The 19,441-nt window shown below is 49.0% G+C and overlaps 1 protein-coding gene across 3 annotated transcripts in view; it reads left to right on the top strand.

The window, feature by feature from the left end:
- Positions 1-19,441, top strand: part of PTPN23 (protein tyrosine phosphatase non-receptor type 23) — a 582,812-nt gene that overhangs the window by 349,747 nt on the left and 213,624 nt on the right. The window lies entirely within an intron of this gene.

Raw genomic sequence — 19,441 nt, 5'->3', positions numbered from 1 at the left:
GTTCTCTGGCTAGTTGGGCCACCTGGACACGGGTCGTGGGCTTTGGGCGCAGAGTGGTTTTGGACTCGCGCTTCTGCCTCTTGCAGGGTCTGAAACAAGAGAACACCCACCCCTCCCCCTGCCACCCTCAGCGTGGCTGGGAAGAGCATGGTGTAAGGATCGTTCAAGGAACGCAGCTGTTTCTTTACCTCACTAAAGGTGGCCTGTTGTTTTTGCACCTCCCGTTAGAAGTCAGGGAAGATACGGACCGTACGGTTGTCCACCGTTAGTGCACCCCTTTTTCTGGCTTGACCAAGGATATGGTCTCTGTCCCTGTAATATAGCAGTCTGGCCACTACTGGCCTTGGGGAGCCCCCGGCAGCGGCAGTCTGGATGGTATACCCTCTCGAAGGTGTAGAAAGGGGACTACACCTCAGTGTGGTCCCAGTTCTTCAAAAAGGAAGGCATGTCATTGTGTTCAGTCTTTTCCGGCAGGCTGACAACGCGGATATTGTTGCAGTGAGATTTGTTCTCTGCATCCTCTGCGCAGACTTCGTGTCTTCACCCTTCGTTCCAATGTAGACAGGCAGCCATTGGCGGAGGAAAGTGCAGGTGGAATCTCTGCTAAGTCCTGTTCTGCTAGCGTGACTCTTTCCACCAGTCGCCTCTGGTCTTCTCGTACTATGCCCAAGTTTGTTGCCAAGGTGTCTATTTTGGTCTCGAGGGCCTCACAAGAGGCTGTGATAGCTTGTAGAATATCATGGAGAGACAGGTTTGCGGATGGTCACTCCTTGGGTACCTTACCATGGCTGGGACTCCTGCTGCCCTCCATTTGGTGTATGTTGTCTGTGCCAGGGTCCTTCTCTCTGCTTGTTTTACTCATTATGATGATTGGGAAACGGTCTTCAGGTGTCGCCAAGGCTCTGCATAGGTCAGGAGGCAGCAATGATGAGCACCTTTCCCAGTAGATCCTCAACTGCTCACTCCACTCCTGGCACCCCGAGCCCCGCAAATATCAGTCAACTGTCCATATTCCAGTGGTGAATTCCACCACCATCTGTGGTGGGGGGAGCACCTCCGTTGAGGGGTGGGGGGCCCCCCAACCCCACTCAGTGCGTTCCACAACTCCGGGCAGGGCACCTCGACCAATTTCGCCAGGGGCCCTGAACCACAGACCATCAGCCCCTCTCTGTATGCGGCCCCTCTCCGCCCCGGCACCTGGCAGCGACCAGTCACTGTTCATTCATAGGCCCCTGGTCTACGATGGCAGCGGTCCTATGCAGCCGCCTGACAGCCAGATCAGGATTCCTCCATTAGCCCCACACTTCGGCTGCCCAACATCAGCCCACACCATGGGCCGGTCCCTCACTGCTACCCCGGGGCAAGCAAACCAGGTCCCTGGCAGAGATATCAGCTGTCTCCGGCTTGGGTTCCAGCACTGCCCGGTTGGAAGACTCCAGGCCCAGAATCAAGACTGGGGGCGTAGGAGGCAGGGGTGAGGGTGGGGGGGCTTGATTGACGGGGTGGTTCCCCACCCTCCCACCTCACCCGTTCCGCTCACCTGGTAGGTTGGCCTGCAGCTGCGGACACTGAGCCGCTGCTGGCCCTCTGCGTAATGGTCCATTCATCTATCTCTCCAGCAGGCCCGGTCCACGTCGCCCCTCACCCCTCCTCTGGAGCAGGTTCCCCAGCCGGCAGGCAGGCGAGGACACAGCCAGGGTAATGTGGCACCCGCCATCTTGGATTCCTTCCTGTCTGGCCTTTCCTCACAATCGGCCCTTTTCATATGGCCCGCGCAGTCCTCATCCTTTCTCCACCAGGCTGCACCGCCCCCGCTTCTTCAGGTGACCATCTTCACTGTGGCCCCAGGGGGGGTTGCTTCAGGATGGTCCAGTTTAAGGGATTCCTGTGCTGGAGCACCTCTCCTCTGCACCCTACTCCTTTGGCCCTTAGCCACGCCCGAGAACAACAATGGTTCGTGTGGACCACAATATTTCTGCAGTGGATCTTTTGCCATTAATGCAGTGTGCTTACTACATCAGGACTGGGCGCACTTGGGCAAATGTTTAAGTGCCTTGATTGTTTTTGTGTGGTTATCTAATCCATTAATTAGGCAGTAGCTAGGGTTGTTTTTCACGATCAGGTGTAGCTCACACTATTGAAAAGGTTGGAGACCCCTGCTGCAGAGAATTGTCTGCTTGTTAATATATATTTCAAAGATGAGTCTGCGAGGCACAAACTCCTGATCAGTCAGGTTTATTTCTTCCTTGTTGAAGGTTGTTTTGATTTCACATAGCTTAGTTATGGAAGGGTCTCCAAATTAAATTACATTGTGCAATCTTATAGTGGTCTGATGAAGTAAGTCTTTCCTTTGCTCATTGAGTCCAGAGTTTGGACTATCATAATTTTCATGAAGATATTTTGAAGGGCTTCCACATTTGTGCAATGAGTCTAGCTGCAAGGAGCAGAAAGTTATTGGGTGGCCTAGTTTATATTGTAAAGGGCATTCAACTGTGTTTCCAGTACAACCAGATAGTAACAAGAGAGGAGTAATAGGTAGACTAAGATCTTTTATGTCAAAACATTTTAATAAATGAGGGCCATCATGGGATATGTGTGAAACATGAACATTGTTGCCATTGCCCTTGGAATATTTGCATTTGTTCTGAGCTGGCCCTTTATCGATACTCAAAAACAGTTATTGGCTGTGGCTCAATTTAGATGCAAGGGATGTGAGCCACTATATCTACACAGAGGTCTTTGACTTAAAAATCTTCTCAGTCCAACAAGAATCAACCACTGATGCCACCAGTGCTACCTTATCCTTTTCTCTGGGTGCCAGCACCACGAACATCCACATCCTGTGCCACTGGAAATACCTCCTTCTGCCCATTCCCATAATAAGAGACAAGTTCCAGGTCCTGTCCTTCAGACACCTAGAGACATGGGAGAACTGAGCATGTCTGACTTGGACTGCATTTTAGGGATGGAAGAAGAAAGTGAACTGTTTTGGAGTAAGGAAATAATTATGGTGATGGACATAATGAAGAGGTGGAAGACAACATATTTCCTAAAGAAGGCAACAAATGGCCAATATAACCTATTGCGCCTCCAGATCACATTGCCCACTTACATAACCTGAGAAAAATTGAAGCTCCCTATGACCTCCTTGGAATATCAATGTTTTCTATGATTTTAAATAACAGCATCAAAAATATAATTCTGGTCTTTCCATTAGATGCTCTGCCTCTTGTATTTTTTTCATGCCATAGGATGACGTCAACCCTTCAAAGAAGAATTCTTCTAATACAGATACCAAGGATGACCTTGTTACCCTCCCAAAACAATCACAATATGCTCAAGGCATGTTTTTATGTGGATATGAGGCCAGGTCTGCCCCAGTATATCAGTGAATCACAATACCAGAGCAACTAGAAGAGAGTTGGACTTTCACCAGCTGACAGCCATTTGGACTTTCCTTCCCAGCCAAGCTGCCAAGCTGTTTACGGGTATCCTAGCTCACTGCCTCAATCCCTATATGCCAGGCCTTATCGACCCGGACCAGGCGGGCTTTATACCCCAACGACAGTGTGGAGATAACACAAAGCGCCTTCTGCATTTAATAGACAAAACTGGCAGATCGCGCAGAGAGGCGCTCCTCCTTTCTACCAATGCGGAGAAGGCGTTTGATAGAGTACATTGGCCCTATCTCCTCCAAGTGTTAGAGCGCTTTGGGTTGGGTCCGGGGTTCAGGACCTGGATCCAGTGCATCTATTGTGTGCCCAAGGCTGCGGTACGAGTCAATGGAACCCTGTCCTTGCCATTCTCGGTTGGACGTGGAACACGGCAGGGATGTCCGCTCTCCCCGCTGCTGTTTGTGCTGTATATGGAACCCTTTGCGCAGCGCCTCTGTGATAATCCCCTAGTCAATGGCCCCAAATTTGGGGGCGAACATCACCTTATTCGTCTCTATGCGGATGATGTGATCCTCACCCTCAGCCCATGGTATCGCTTCCGGCTTTGATGGTAGTTCTGGAGGAGTTTGGGCAGGTCTCTGGATTCCGTGTGAATATGCAGAAGTCGCAGGTCCTTGGCTTGTCCATCTCTCCTGACCATGTAGAAGTCCTGAGGGCCCGCTATCCCTTTGTATGGTTGACATCGCAGGTACCCTACTTGGGTATCGAACTGCCGACCTCGGCGGTAAAGACGGCGAGCGTGAACTATGCGACTTTAACTCGAGAGGTTCTGTGAGACCTTGGGAGCTGGGGGAAGCATAACCTCTCTTGACTGGGCAGGGTTGCGGCGGTGAAAATGACAGTGCTTCCGCGCATACTCTGTCTTTCAAGCACTCCCTCTGACTCCTCCGCCTCACACGTTAGCAACCCTACAGGCTGCGATTTTGAAGTTTATTTGGGATGGTCGGCCGGCGCGGATCCCGCGGAACGTTCTATACCGCCCTAGGGGGGAGGGCAGTTTGGAAGTCCCCTGTCTGTTGCGGTATTTTCAGGCAGTCCAGCTGCGCTTTCTTTTAGAGTGGAGCAGGCCGCTTTCTGAGAAACACTGGTGCTTTATGGACCAGGCGGTGGCGGGGTCTCATATTTGGAAGGAGCCCTGGCTCCGACGACGGAACAGGGCGGGGGGATTGTATTCCTCCCCGATCACGGGAGTGACGATGCGTGTGTGGGACGCTGTGGCGAGTCGGCAGGGGCTCACAACGTTTCCATCCCCTATGTCACCAATCGGTGAGAACCCTGACTTCCCACCAGGCCTACAGGTAGAGAGCTTCCGCCGGCGGTATGATGGGGTGGGGAGTCTCTTTGACGAGAATGGAGTGATCCCTTTTGATCAGATGCAGGAGACGTATCAGCTGACTGAGGCGGACAGACTATTGTATTATCAAGTACGACACTGGGCCCTTATGCCCGCGAATAGGGTTGCGATAGACAGACCACTAACCCCATCTGAGAGGTGGATTTTCACAAATAGGGATGACAAACGAGTGATATCGGAGCTTTACCGGTTCCTGCAGAGTGGGGGGTGACCGCCTAGGATGAGGGGTCAACGGAGATGGGAGAAAGAGTTGGAGAGAGAGTTCACAGAGGAGGAATGGGATAATATCTATTACAGAACTCATCATACGGCCCATAGTGCTGCCGGGACAGAGACGGCCTACAAGATAACTTCCTACTGGTACTTCACTCCAGCAAGAATAAATGCATGGGACCCGGCTAAGTCTGGCCTTTGCTGGAGGCGGTAAGGTAGCACGGGCACGCTAGTACATCTTCTTTGACATTGCCCCAAACTACAGCGATATTGGACGAGTATATTAGATGACATTGATAAGGTGTAAGGAAATGCCTCCTTGGCATGGTTGCCCCCTGACTTTTTGCCTTTGCTGATGCTATGTTTACAATTGAAAGTGTGCTGAGGCCTGCTAACCAGGCCCCAGCACCAGTGTTCTTTCCCTAACCTGTACTTTTGTATCCACAATTGGCAGACCCTGGCATCCAGATAAGTCCCTTGTAACTGGTACTTCTAGTACCAAGGGCCCTGATGCCAAGGAAGGTCTCTAAGGGCTGCAGCATGTCTTATGCCACCCTGGAGACCTCTCACTCAGCACAGACACACTGCTTGCCAGCTTGTGTGTGCTAGTGAGGACAAAACGAGTAAGTCGACATGGCACTCCCCTCAGGGTGCCATGCCAGCCTCTCACTGCCTATGCAGTATAGGTAAGACACCCCTCTAGCAGGCCTTACAGCCCTAAGGCAGGGTGCACTATACCATAGGTGAGGGGACCAGTGCATGAGCATGGTACCCCTACAGTGTCTAAACAAAACCTTAGACATTGTAAGTGCAGGGTAGCCATAAGAGTATATGGTCTGGGAGTCTGTCAAACACGAACTCCACAGCACCATAATGGCTACACTGAAAACTGGGAAGTTTGGTATCAAACTTCTCAGCACAATAAATGCACACTGATGCCAGTGTACATTTTATTGTAAAATACACCACAGAGGGCACCTTAGAGGTGCCCCCTGAAACTTAACCGACTGTCTGTGTAGGCTGACTAGTTCCAGCAGCCTGCCACACCAGAGACATGTTGCTGGCCCCATGGGGAGAGTGCCTTTGTCACTCTGAGGCCAGTAACAAAGCCTGCACTGGGTGGAGATGCTAACACCTCCCCCAGGCAGGAGCTGTGACACCTGGCGGTGAGCCTCAAAGGCTCACCCCTTTGTCACAGCCCAGCAGGGCACTCCAGCTTAGTGGAGTTGCCCGCCCCCTCCGGCCACGGCCCCCACTTTTGGCGGCAAGGCTGGAGGGAACAAAGAAAGCAACAAGGAGGAGTCACTGGCCAGTCAGGACAGCCCCTAAGGTGTCCTGAGCTGAGGTGACTCTAACTTTTAGAAATCCTCCATCTTGCAGATGGAGGATTCCCCCAATAGGGTTAGGATTGTGACCCCCTCCCCTTGGGAGGAGGCACAAAGAGGGTGTACCCACCCTCAGGGCTACTAGCCATTGGCTACTAACCCCCCAGACCTAAACACGCCCTTAAATTTAGTATTTAAGGGCTACCCTGAACCCTAGAAAATTAGATTCCTGCAACTACAAGAAGAAGGACTGCCTAGCTGAAAACCCCTGCAGAGGAAGACCAGAAGACGACAACTGCCTTGGCTCCAGAAACTCACCGGCCTGTCTCCTGCCTTCCAAAGATCCTGCTCCAGCGACGCCTTCCAAAGGGACCAGCGACCTCGACATCCTCTGAGGACTGCCCCTGCTTCGAAAAGACAAGAAACTCCCGAGGACAGCGGACCTGCTCCAAGAAAGGCTGCAACTTTGTTTCCAGCAGCCTTGAAAGAACCCTGCAAGCTCCCCGCAAGAAGCGTGAGACTTGCAACACTGCACCCGGCGACCCCGACTCGGCTGGTGGAGATCCAACACCTCAGGAGGGACCCCAGGACTACTCTGATACTGTGAGTACCAAAACCTGTCCCCCCTGAGCCCCCACAGCGCCGCCTGCAGAGGGAATCCCGAGGCTTCCCCTGACCGCGACTCTTTGAATCCAAAGTCCCGACGCCTGGGAGAGACCCTGCACCCGCAGCCCCCAGGACCTGAAGGACCGGACTTTCACTGGAGAAGTGACCCCCAGGAGTCCCTCTCCCTTGCCCAAGTGGAGGTTTCCCCGAGGAATCCCCCCCTTGCCTGCCTGCAGCGCTGAAGAGATCCCGAGATCTCTCATAGACTAACATTGCGAACCCGACGCCTGTTTCTACACTGCACCCGGCCGCCCCCGCGCTGCTGAGGGTGAAATTTCTGTGTGGGCTTGTGTCCCCCCCGGTGTCCTACAAAACCCCCCTGGTCTGCCCTCCGAAGACGTGGGTACTTACCTGCAAGCAGACCGGAACCGGGGCACCCCCTTCTCTCCATTCTAGCCTATGTGTTTTGGGCACCACTTTGAACTCTGCACCTGACCGGCCCTGAGCTGCTGGTGTGGTAACTTTGGGGTTGCTCTGAACCCCCAACGGTGGGCTACCTTGGACCAAGAACTGAACCCTGTAAGTGTCTTACTTACCTGGTAAAACTAACAAAAACTTACCTCCCCCAGGAACTGTGAAAATTGCACTAAGTGTCCACTTTTAAAACAGCTATTTGTCAATAACTTGAAAAGTATACATGCAATTTTTATGATTTAAAGTTCCTAAAGTACTTACCTGCAATACCTTTCGAATGAGATATTACATGTAGAATTTGAACCTGTGGTTCTTAAAATAAACTAAGAAAAGATATTTTTCTATACAAAAACCTATTGGCTGGATTTGTCTCTGAGTGTGTGTACCTCATTTATTGTCTATGTGTATGTACAACAAATGCTTAACACTACTCCTTGGATAAGCCTACTGCTCGACCACACTACCACAAAATAGAGCATTAGTATTATCTATTTTTACCACTATTTTACCTCTAAGGGGAACCCTTGGACTCTGTGCATGCTATTCCTTACTTTGAAATAGCACATACAGAGCCAACTTCCTACATTGGTGGATCAGCGGTGGGATACAAGACTTTGCATTTGCTGGACTACTCAGCCAATACCTGATCACACGACAAATTCCAAAATTGTCATTAGAAATTGATTTTTGCAATTTGAAAAGTTTTCTAAATTCTTAAAAGACCTGCTAGGGCCTTGTGTTAGATCCTGCTTAGCATTTCTTTTAGAATTTAAAAGTTTGTAAAAGTTTGAATTAGATTCTAGAACCAGTTGTAGATTCTTAAAAAGTATTCCAACTTTTAGAAGCAAAATGTCTAGCACAGATGTGACTGTGGTGGAACTCGACACAACACCTTGCCTCCATCTTAAGATGAGGGAGCTAAGGTCACTCTGTAAAATAAAGAAAATAACAATGGGCCCCAAACCTACCAAAATACAGCTCCAGGAGCTTTTGGCAGAGTTTGAAAAGGCCAACCCCTCTGAGGGTGGCAACTCAGAGGAAGAGGATAGTGACTTGGAGGACAATTCCCCCCTACCAATCCTATCTAGGGAGAACAGGGTCCCTCAAACCCTGACTCCAAAAATAATAGTCAGAGATGCTGGTTCCCTCACAGGAGAGACCAACACCTCTGAAATCACTGAGGATAGCCCCAGTGAAGAGGACATCCAGTTAGCCAGGATGGCCAAAAGATTGGCTTTGGAAAGACAGATCCTAGCCATAGAGAGGGAAAGACAAGAGATGGGCCTAGGACCCATCAATGGTGGCAGCAACATAAATAGGGTCAGCGATTCTCCTGACATGTTGAAAATCCCCAAAGGGATTGTAACTAAATATGAAGATGGTGATGACATCACCAAATGGTTCACAGCTTTTGAGAGGGCTTGTGTAACCAGAAAAGTGAACAAATCTCACTGGGGTGCTCTCCTTTGGGAAATGTTCACAGGAAAGTGTAGGGATAGACTCCTCACACTCTCTGGACAAGATGCAGAATCTTATGACCTCATGAAGGGTACCCTGATTGAGGGCTTTGGATTCTCCACTGAGGAGGATAGGATTAGATTCAGGGGGGCTCAAAAATCCTCGAGCCAGACCTGGGTTGACTTTGTAGACTACTCAGTGAAAACACTAGATGGTTGGATTCAAGGCAGTGGTGTAAGTAATTATGATGGGCTGTACAATTTATTTGTGAAAGAACACCTGTTAAGTAATTGTTTCAATGATAAACTGCATCAGCATCTGGTAGACCTAGGACCAATTTCTCCCCAAGAATTGGGAAAGAAGGCGGACCATTGGGTCAAGACAAGGGTGTCCAAGACTTCAACAGGGGGTGACCAAAAGAAAGGGGTCACAAAGACTCCCCAGGGGAAGGGTGATGAGACAACCAAAACTAAAAATAGTAAAGAGTCTTCTACAGGCCCCCAAAAACCTGCACAGGAGGGTGGGCCCAGAGCCTCTTCACAAAACAATGGGTACAAGGGTAAAAACTTTGATCCCAAAAAGGCCTGGTGTCATAGCTGTAAACAGCATGGACACCAAACTGGAGACAAGGCCTGTCCCAAGAAAGGTTCCACTCCAAACTCCCATCCAGGTAACACTGGTATGGCTAGTCTCCAAGTGGGATCAACAGTGTGCCCAGAGCAAATCAGGGTCCACACTGAAGCTACTCTAGTTTCTGAGGGTGGGGTGGATTTAGCCACACTAGCTGTCTGGCCGCCTAACATGCAAAAATACAGACAGCAACTCTTAATTAATGGGACTAGAATAGAGGGCCTGAGGGATACAGGTGCCAGTGTCACCATGGTGACAGAGAAACTGGTTTCCCCTGGCCAATACCTGACTGGAAAAACTTACACAGTCACCAACGCTGACAATCAGAGAAAAGTACATCCCATGGCAATGGTTACTTTAGAATGGGGAGGGGTCAATGGCCTGAAACAGGTGGTGGTCTCCTCAAATATCCCAGTGGACTGTCTGCTTGGAAATGACCTGGAGTCCTCAGCATGGGCTGAGGTAGAACTAAAAACCCATGCAGCAATGCTGGGTATCCCTGAACTGGTGTGTGTGAAAACAAGAGCACAGTGCAAGGCACAGGGTGAACAAGTAGAGCTGGAGTCTGGAAAAATGGCCCAGCCTACCAAGAGAACAGGAAAGTCAGTTGGGAAACCAACTGCAACACAGCAAAAGAAAGGGAACCTCTCTTCTCAGGAAGAAGTTCTGCCCTCTGAGGGAACTGAGCCTTTGGAGCTTGAACCTTATCAGGTTGAGCTCTTAGGCCCAGGGGGACCCTCAAGGGAGGAGCTGTGTAAGGGACAAGAAACCTGTCCCTCTCTTGAAGGCCTTAGGCAGCAAGCTGCTGAAGAGTCCAAGGGCAAGAAAAATGGAACACATAGGGTCTATTGGGAAGATGGACTCCTGTACACTGAGGCCAGAGACCCCAAACCTGGTGCCACTAGGAGAGTGGTAGTGCCTCAGCTGTTCAGAGAGTTCATCCTAACATTGGCCCATGACATTCCCCTTGCTGGACATTTGGGACAAACCAAGACGTGGGAGAGGCTAGTCAACCACTTCTACTGGCCCAATATGTCCAACATGGTTAAGGAGTTTTGCCTCTCCTGCCCCACCTGTCAAGCCAGTGGTAAGACAGGTGGGCACCCAAAGGCCCCCCTCATTCCACTTCCAGTGGTGGGGGTCCCCTTTGAAAGAGTGGGTGTGGACATAGTTGGTCCACTGGAACCTCCCACAGCCTCAGGAAATATGTATATCCTGGTAGTAGTGGATCATGCTACCAGGTATCCTGAAGCTATTCCCCTTAGGTCGACTACTGCCCCTGCAGTAGCCAAGGCCCTCATTGGTATCTTTACCAGAGTGGGTTTCCCTAAGGAGGTGGTGTCTGACAGAGGTACCAACTTCATGTCAGCATACCTAAAACACATGTGGAATGAGTGTGGAGTGACTTACAAATTCACTACACCATACCATCCACAAACTAATGGCTTGGTTGAGAGATTCAACAAGACATTAAAAGGCATGATCATGGGGCTCCCAGAAAAACTCAAAAGGAGATGGGATGTCCTCTTGCCATGTCTGCTTTTCGCTTACAGAGAGGTGCCACAGAAGGGAGTAGGATTCTCACCCTTTGAACTTCTGTTTGGTCATCCTGTAAGGGGACCACTTGCTCTTGTTAAAGAAGGCTGGGAGAGACCTCTCCATGAGCCTAAACAAGACATAGTGGACTATGTACTTGGCCTTCGCTCTAGAATGGCAGAGTACATGGAAAAGGCAACCAAAAACCTTGAGGCCAGCCAACAGCTCCAGAAGTTTTGGTATGACCAAAAGGCTGCACTGGTTGAGTTCCAACCAGGGCAGAAAGTCTGGGTTCTGGAGCTACTGCTCGACCACACTACCACAAAATAGAGCATTAGTATTATCTATTTTTACCACTATTTTACCTCTAAGGGGAACCCTTGGACTCTGTGCATGCTATTCCTTACTTTGAAATAGCACATACAGAGCCAACTTCCTACATAAGGTGTTTCAAACGGAGATCCCTAGATTCTCCTCATATGTCTTGCTGGGCCTACCCAACCCTATTACGTTTCCTTTTCGCTCGTTGAAGGGACGGCAGATGGCACTGGCTCTTAATGCTTCCTTTCAGACAGTCCTTGCTCTATGGGGCATGGATAGGTTGCCAACGTATGGGTCCTGGCTCCAGAAATTATGGTTTATTTGGGCGATGGAAAAGCTGACTTTGGCATCCAAGCAGAGGGTAAGCGACATCAGTGTGTTGTGGAGACCTTTCCTTCAGATTCTGTCTACAGAATTTACCGTGCTGACGTGCCCAGCATATCTGAGAGTACTGGGGTTGACCCGAGAGGTTTAGTGGGATGATAGGGATTGGGGCTGTGAGAGTGGCGGAGATGACCATACAACTGGAGCAGTGAGGCTTTCAGGCGAGAGGGAGGCGGAGCATATAGGCGCAGAAGCACGAATGTTCTTGTTCCCTTTTTTTTTCATTTTTTTTTTCATGTTCGTTTGAGTGTGAGCACTGTGAGACCCGGCTTTGAATGTCCTCCGGCCCTGAGGCTGATATGAGCCATACGAGACTGGGGAGATGTTCCCCTAATTTGAAGACTGGGATGGCTGTGTGATGAGACACCCATGCGTAGGGCTATGGGGCGTGTCATTATTGAAAGGAAGGGGGATCATTGCAGTGCTCTGTATTGTTCTTCATGTTTAAATTCCAATAAACAGATTTGATCCATAAAGTAGATAATGCTAATGCTCTCTTTTGTGGTAGAGTAGTTATGCTTATCAGAGGGTAGTGCAAAGCATTTGTTGTACTCCCACAGACAATAGAAAAAGCACACACTCAATGACTTAACTCCAGACCAATAGTTTTTATATAGAAAAAATATATTTTCTTAATTGATTTCTAGAACCACAAGATTTAAGTTGCAGATAAGTACTTCAATAGATTTGTATTGCACACACATATAAACAGTACTTTGTTTGAAATCGATAAGTTATACAGTTTTTGAAATATTGGCAATAATCTGTTGTAAAAGTTGCCAGTGCAATTTTCAGAAACAGTTCCTGGGAGGAGGAACATTTTTTACAATTTACAGATAAGTACTTGACTTACATTTCCAGTCTCCGGGGGTTAGGGAGTCCACAGGTTGAGGTTCAAGCAACCCGCACCAGCAACATGGGGGCCGGCTGGGTGCAGAGTTTCAAGTTGAGGCAAATTTAATATGGGCTCCTAAGAGGACTAGGGGCACTTGGTCTCAGATCTGGCAGGTAAGTCCTGTGTCTTCAGAGGGCAGACCTGGGGTGTTTAGAGGAGCACTGGTGGGTTAGGGTGGGTTGGGGGAAGGGGAGGAGGAGAGGGCTGTGGGGAGGACACAAGTAGGCACCAAACACACACCGTCAGCGGCACGGGGGCAGCCGGGTGCAGAGTGCAAACAGAGCATCAGGCTCCCAATGCTTTTCTATGAGAGGGCCCTGGGTGTCACTTAGATGCTGCAGGCTCGGTCAGGGGGTCGGTTCGGGAAAACCACAGGCTGGACACATAGGAGGGCCGCCTGCTGAACATTGCTGCACCGGTTGTCAGGTTTTTTCAAGGCTTGGGGACTACGGGTGCAGTGTACCTTAAGCGTTGGATATCTGCATCCAGAGCTTTCACAGCTGGGGGGGGGTCCTCTGGATTCACACTGCAGGTGTCCTCATAAGGGGCAGGAAAGGTTAACCCTGGGTGGGCACTTGCTTGGAATCACCTGGGGATCCTCTTTAGCCAGTTGGGCCACCTGGACAAGTCCTTTGGGCGTCAGGTGCAGAGTGGTCAGGACTCATGGATCCAGGAAGGCTCTGGAGTCCTTTGGTGTAGTTTCTTTTTGGACAGAGCCGCTGTCCATGGGAGTTCTTGGTCCTTTGTGATGCAGGGAAGTCCTCTGGAGCAATACAGAGGTTGCTGGTCCCGCTGGATGAGTCGCCTTCTTGTTGCAGGCTCTTTGAAGCAGGAGACAGGCCAGTAGGGCTGGGTCCAATTCAGTTTGCGTCTTGCATCTTCTCTGCTGGGGGTTCAGCTTAGCAGTCCTTCTTTATTATCAGGTCACCAGGAATCTGACGACTGGATTTCAGAGGGACCTGTAAATCCTGGATTTAGAGGCGTTACAAGGGTCCGAGTCCTGAGGGTGACTACACCCTTCTTGAGTCCACTCGCTTTGGGGAGGGGGACACAAACCTAACTCTATTGGTCCCTCTCCTCCAAACCAAGATGGAGGTTTCTGCAGGGGGGGGTGGATCATCTCAGCTCGGACACCTTAGGGGTGGTCACTCCTTCCTGCTTTCCCTAATTTTGCCACCGGACTTGCCGTCTAAAGTGGGTGTTTGTCCGTGGAACAGGCAACTCCACTAACTGGACTGCCCTGTGGTACTGTAACAAGAGGCTTGAGCCTCTGACGCTAACCAGCAGGTGTTAAACGTTCCACAGGGGGAGGTGTGAAGCACATCCACCCAGGACAGACTTTGTTTCTGGCCACAGAGAGCATAAAGGCTCTCACCCATGTGGTCAGAAATTTGTCTCAAAGTGACAAGCCATTCATAGACTGGTCAGTCCGCACTAGCAGTTTGGATAACACACAGGGGGCATCTCTAAGATGCCCTCTGGGTGCATTTTTCAAGAAATCCCACACTGGAATCATTGTGGGTTTATTGTGCTGAGAAGTTTGATACCAATCTTCCCAGTATTCAGTGAATCTATTATGGAGCTGTAGAGTTCGTAATGGCAATCTCCCAGGCCATATACTCAATATGGCTACACTGCACTTACGATGTCTAAGAATGGACTTAGACACTGTAGGGGCATATTGCTCATGCAACCATGATGCCCCTACCTGTGTTATAGTGCACCCTGGCTTAGGGCTTCAAGGCCTGCTAGAGGTGTGAGATTCCTAAAAGGCCTCACCCATTTATTTCCTCCCACTCCATTTATCATGCCTCAGTGGGACCTCAATCTTGTCCTTACTTACTTAATGTGTAATTTCTTTGAGCCTATGCACAATTGTCCCTTACAGCTCCTCACCTTCAAAACTGTCTTTCTTGTTGCTATCACATCTGCTCGCAGGGTAAGCTCTAGCCCTTTCATCTACCCCTCAATACTTTTCTGTGCACCCTGACAAAGTGGTGTTGCGCACTAAGGCTTCCTTCCTGCCAAAGGTGGTTATGCCTTTTTATGTACGCCAGTTCATCACCCTGCCTACTTTCTATGCACCCCAACATCCTTCTCATGAGGAGGAGACACTCCACCATCTGGACCCAAAAAGAGCATTGGCATGCTATCTTAATCATTTTTCAGGTGGACGATCAACTCTTTGACGGGTATGTGGGTGCGAAAAAAGGGAAGGCAGTGCAAAAGCGTGCCATCTCTCGATGGGTGCTTCTTTGCATCAAAATGTGCTCCTCTTTTGCCAAGAAGCAACCCCCTGAGGGCTTGCGTGTTCATTCCACCAGAGCAACTGCTGCTTCCACTGCATTAGTATGCAGAGTTCCTGTCCTGGATATCTGACAGGCAGCTACGTGGGCGTCCCTTCACACGTTTGATAAACACTACTGCCTGGACAGTCAGGTCCGTCGGGATGGCTACTTTGGTCGTTCAGTCCTGCAGGATTTCCTACTATGATCTTGGTTCGCAGCCCACCTCTGAGGATTGCAATGCTTGGATATCTATTCTAAAGTAAGGACTCTGCAACTAGAAGTCTCTATCAGATGTACAAGTTACTTACCTTCGGTAACGAAATATCTGGTAGAGACATATTCTAGTTGCAGATGCCTTACCGCCCACCCATCCGCCCCGTTTGCGAACTGATTTCTAGGGACAGAAATTCCCCTTTCAGGTCCTTAGCCACCTACCAATGCGCACGGGTATTGCTTGAATAAAAATCTCCGTATCCAATGAGATGCGGGGGGAAATTCTAAGGTAAGGAATCGCCAACTAGAATATGTCTCTACCAGGTATTTCGTTACCGAAGGTAAGTAACTTGTACTTTTTATTTTGACTGATATCATGGGTACACAGGTGTGTCTGTCCAGGGGTCAATGAGAAGAGTCCAGCACACTACTGTAGGACTTGCCTGCAGTCAGCTTGCTTTTGGGCAGAGAGGGTGTCTGAATAGACAACTCCATCCACTGACCCATCCTTAGGGGCAGTTGAGAGGTAAGGGAGACGTTCATTCTCTGCTTCCTGATCCTCATCAATAACCATCAGCATGGTTATATCTGCCCTATCATTGTAGAGTTTCAGGTGGTTAACATGGATCACTCTCTTGGGTGTCCTGCTAGTGCCCAGGTCCAGCAGATAGGTGACCTCACTCGTTTTCTTCAGCATTAGGCAAGGGCCACTCCATCTGTCTTGAATTGCCCTGGCTCCAGAACCCATACTTTCTGCCCTGGCTGGAATTCTACCAGTGCAGCCTTTTGGTCATGCCACAGCTTCTGGAGCTGTTGGCTGGCTTCATGGTTTTTGGATGCCTTTTCCATGTACTCAGCCATCTTAGAGCGGAGGCCAAGCACATAGTCCACCACACCTTGTTTAGATTCATGGAGAGGTTTCTCCCAGCCTTCTCTAGCAAGTGCAAGCGGTCCCCTTACAGATTGGCCAAACAGAAGTTCAAAGGGGGAAAACCGTACTCCCTTCTGAGACACCTCCCTTTAAGCAAAAAGCAGGCATGGCATGAGGACATTCAATCTCCTTTTACGTTTTTTAGGGAGCCCCATGATCATGCCCTTCAATGTCTTGGTGAATCTCTCAATAAGTCCATTGGTTTGTGGATGGTATGATGTGGTGAATTTATAAGTCACCCCACACTCATTCTACATGTTTTAGGTAAGTTGCACGCAGTTTGTACCTCTGTCAGAAACCACCTCCGTAGGAAAACAAACTCCGTTTTTTTTGTTGTTTTTTTTTTAAACCAATCAGTGCCTTGGCTACTGCAAGAGCTGTAGTAGACCTAAGGGGAATTGCTTTAGGGTATCTGGTAAGATGGTCCACTGCTACCAGTATGTACTGGTTCCCTGCAGCTGTGGGTGGCTCAAGTGGACCCACAATATCCACACCAACCCTCTCAAAGGGGACTCCCGCCACAGGAAGAATAGTGGAGTCTTTGGGTGGCCACCTGTCTTTCTACTGGCTTGACAGGTGACACAGGAACTACAGAACAGAACTCCTTCATATTTTGGGACATATTAGGCCAATAGAAGTGGTTATCAAACCTACTTCATGTTTTTGTTTGTCCCAAATGTCCAGCTAGGACGATGTCATGTGCCAAAGTTAGGATAAACTCCCTAAACTGCTGCGGCACTACCACTCTCCTGGTTGCACCAGGTTTGGGGTCTCTGGCCTCAGTGTAAAGGAGTCCATCTTCCAAAAAGACCATGTGGGAGCCACTGACATCTCCCTTCTCCTGTCCAGCAGCCTGCTGCATCAGGCCTTCAAAAGTGGGACAAGTCTTTTGTTTCTGGCACAGCTTTTTCCTTGAGGGTCCCCCTGCGCCTAAGAGCTCTACCTGGTAATACTCCAGCTCCATGAATTCAGTTCCTTCAGGGAATAAGGCATCTTGCTCAGAAGTCAGGTCTTGTTTCTTTTGCTTTCAGAGGCCAGTCCCCCAATCCTGTTACCTGTTGTCTTGGAAGGTTGGGCCATTATTCCAAGCTCCAACGCTTCTTTTTCACTCTGTGCACTGCTTTGTGCTGTTGTTTTCACACACACCAGTTCAGGGGTCCCCAGCATGGCTGCATGGGTTTTGAGCTGTACCTCGGCCCAAGCTGAGGACTCTACTCCAGATAATTCCCTAGCAAGCATTCCACTGGGATTGCAGAAGAGACCCCTACCTATTTCAGGCCAGTAGCCCCTCCCCATTCTAAAGTCATCATAGCCATGAGATGGACTTAGGTCACATTGTCAGCACTGGTAACTGAATGTTTGTCCAGCCAGATACTGTCCCGGGGAAACCATTTTCTCTGTCACCATTGTAACACTAGCACCTGTATCCCTCAAGGCTTCTACTTTTGTCCCATTAATTAAAGGCTGGTGCCTGTATTTTTGCATGCTGGGTGGCCAGGCAGCAAGTGTGTCTATAGCCACCCCACCCTCAGAGGCTACTATAGCTTGTGTGGACCCTGATTTGCTCTGGGAACACTGTTGATCCCACTTGGACACTGGCTGTACCAGTTGTAAGAAAGTGCCCTCCTTCTTGGCATGTCCTCCCCCATTTTTCTGCCTGTTTTCAGTGTGTTTGACTGTGTTCACTGGGATCCTGCTAACCAGAATCCAAGTGATTATGCTCTCTCCCTTCTAACTTGGTAGCTGTACCTTTTTATTCCCACAATTGGCATACTGGTCCCCCCATGTAAGTTCCTAGTACAGGGAGTGCAGAATTATTAGGCAAGTTGTATTTTTGAGGATTAATTTTATTATTGAACAACAACCATGTTCTCAATGAACCCAAAAAACTCATTCATATCAAAACTGAATATTTTTGGAAGTAGTTTTTAGTTTGTTTTTAGTTTTAGCTATGTTAGGGGGATATCTGTGTGTGCAGGTGACTATCACTGTGCATAATTATTAGGCAACTTAACAAAAAAAAATATATACCCATTTCAATTATTTATCATTACCAGTGAAACCAATATAACATCTCAACATTCACAAATATACATTTCTGACATTCAAAAACAAAACAAAAACAAATCAGTGACCAATATAGCCACCTATCTTTGCAAGGACACTCAAAAGCCTGCCATCCATGGATTCTGTCAGTGTTTTGATCTGTTCACCATCAACATTGCGTGCAGCAGCAACCACAGCCTCCCAGACACTGTTCAGAGAGGTGTACTGTTTTCCCTCCTTGTAAATCTCACATTTGATGATGGACCACAGGTTCTCAATGGGGTTCAGATCAGGTGAACAAGGAGGCCATGTCATTAGATTTCCTTCTTTTATACCCTTTCTTGCCAGCCACGCTGTGGAGTACTTGGACGCGTGTGATGGAGCATTGTCCTGCATGAAAATCATGTTTTTCTTGAAGGATGCACACTTCTTCCTGTACCAATGCTTGAAGAAGGTGTCTTCCAGGAACTGGCAGTAGGACTGGGAGTTGAGCTTGACTCCATCCTCAACCCGAAAAGGCCCCACAAGCTCATCTTTGATGATACCAGCCCAAACCAGTACTCCACCTCCACCTTGCTGGCGTCTGAGTCGGACTGGAGCTCTCTGCCCTTTACCAATCCAGCCACGGGCCCATCCATCTGACCCATCAAGACTCACTCTCATTTCATCAGTCCATAAAACCTTAGAAAAATCAGTCTTGAGATATTTCTTGGCCCAGTCTTGACGTTTCAGCTTGTGTGTCTTGTTCAGTGGTGGTCGTCTTTCAGCCTTTCTTACCTTGGCCATGTCTCTGAGTATTGCACACCTTGTGCTTTTGGGCACTCCAGTGATGTTGCAGCTCTGAAATATGGCCAAACTGGTGGCAAGTGGCATCGTGGCAGCTGCACGCTTGACTTTTCTCAGTTCATGGGCAGTTATTTTGCGCCTTGGTTTTTCCACACGCTTCTTGCGACCCTGTTGACTATTTTGAATGAAACGCTTGATTGTTCGATGATCACGCTTCAGAAGCTTTGCAATTTTAAGAGTGCTGCATCCCTCTGCAAGATATCTCACTATTTTTGACTTTTCTGAGCCTGTCAAGTCCTTCTTTTGACCCATTTTGCCAAAGGAAAGGAAGTTGCCTAATAATTATGCACACCTGATATAGGGTGTTGATGTCATTAGACCACACCCCTTCTCATTACAGAGATGCACATCACCTAATATGCTTAATTGGTAGTAGGCTTTCGAGCCTATACAGCTTGGAGTAAGACAACATGCATAAAGAGGATGATGTGGTCAAAATACTCATTTGCCTAATAATTCTGCACTC

Source organism: Pleurodeles waltl, chromosome 10 (assembly GCF_031143425.1).
Source record: "Pleurodeles waltl isolate 20211129_DDA chromosome 10, aPleWal1.hap1.20221129, whole genome shotgun sequence".
NCBI classification, from domain to species: Eukaryota; Metazoa; Chordata; class Amphibia; order Caudata; family Salamandridae; genus Pleurodeles; species Pleurodeles waltl.
This window is presented reverse-complemented; position numbering and strand designations above follow the sequence as displayed.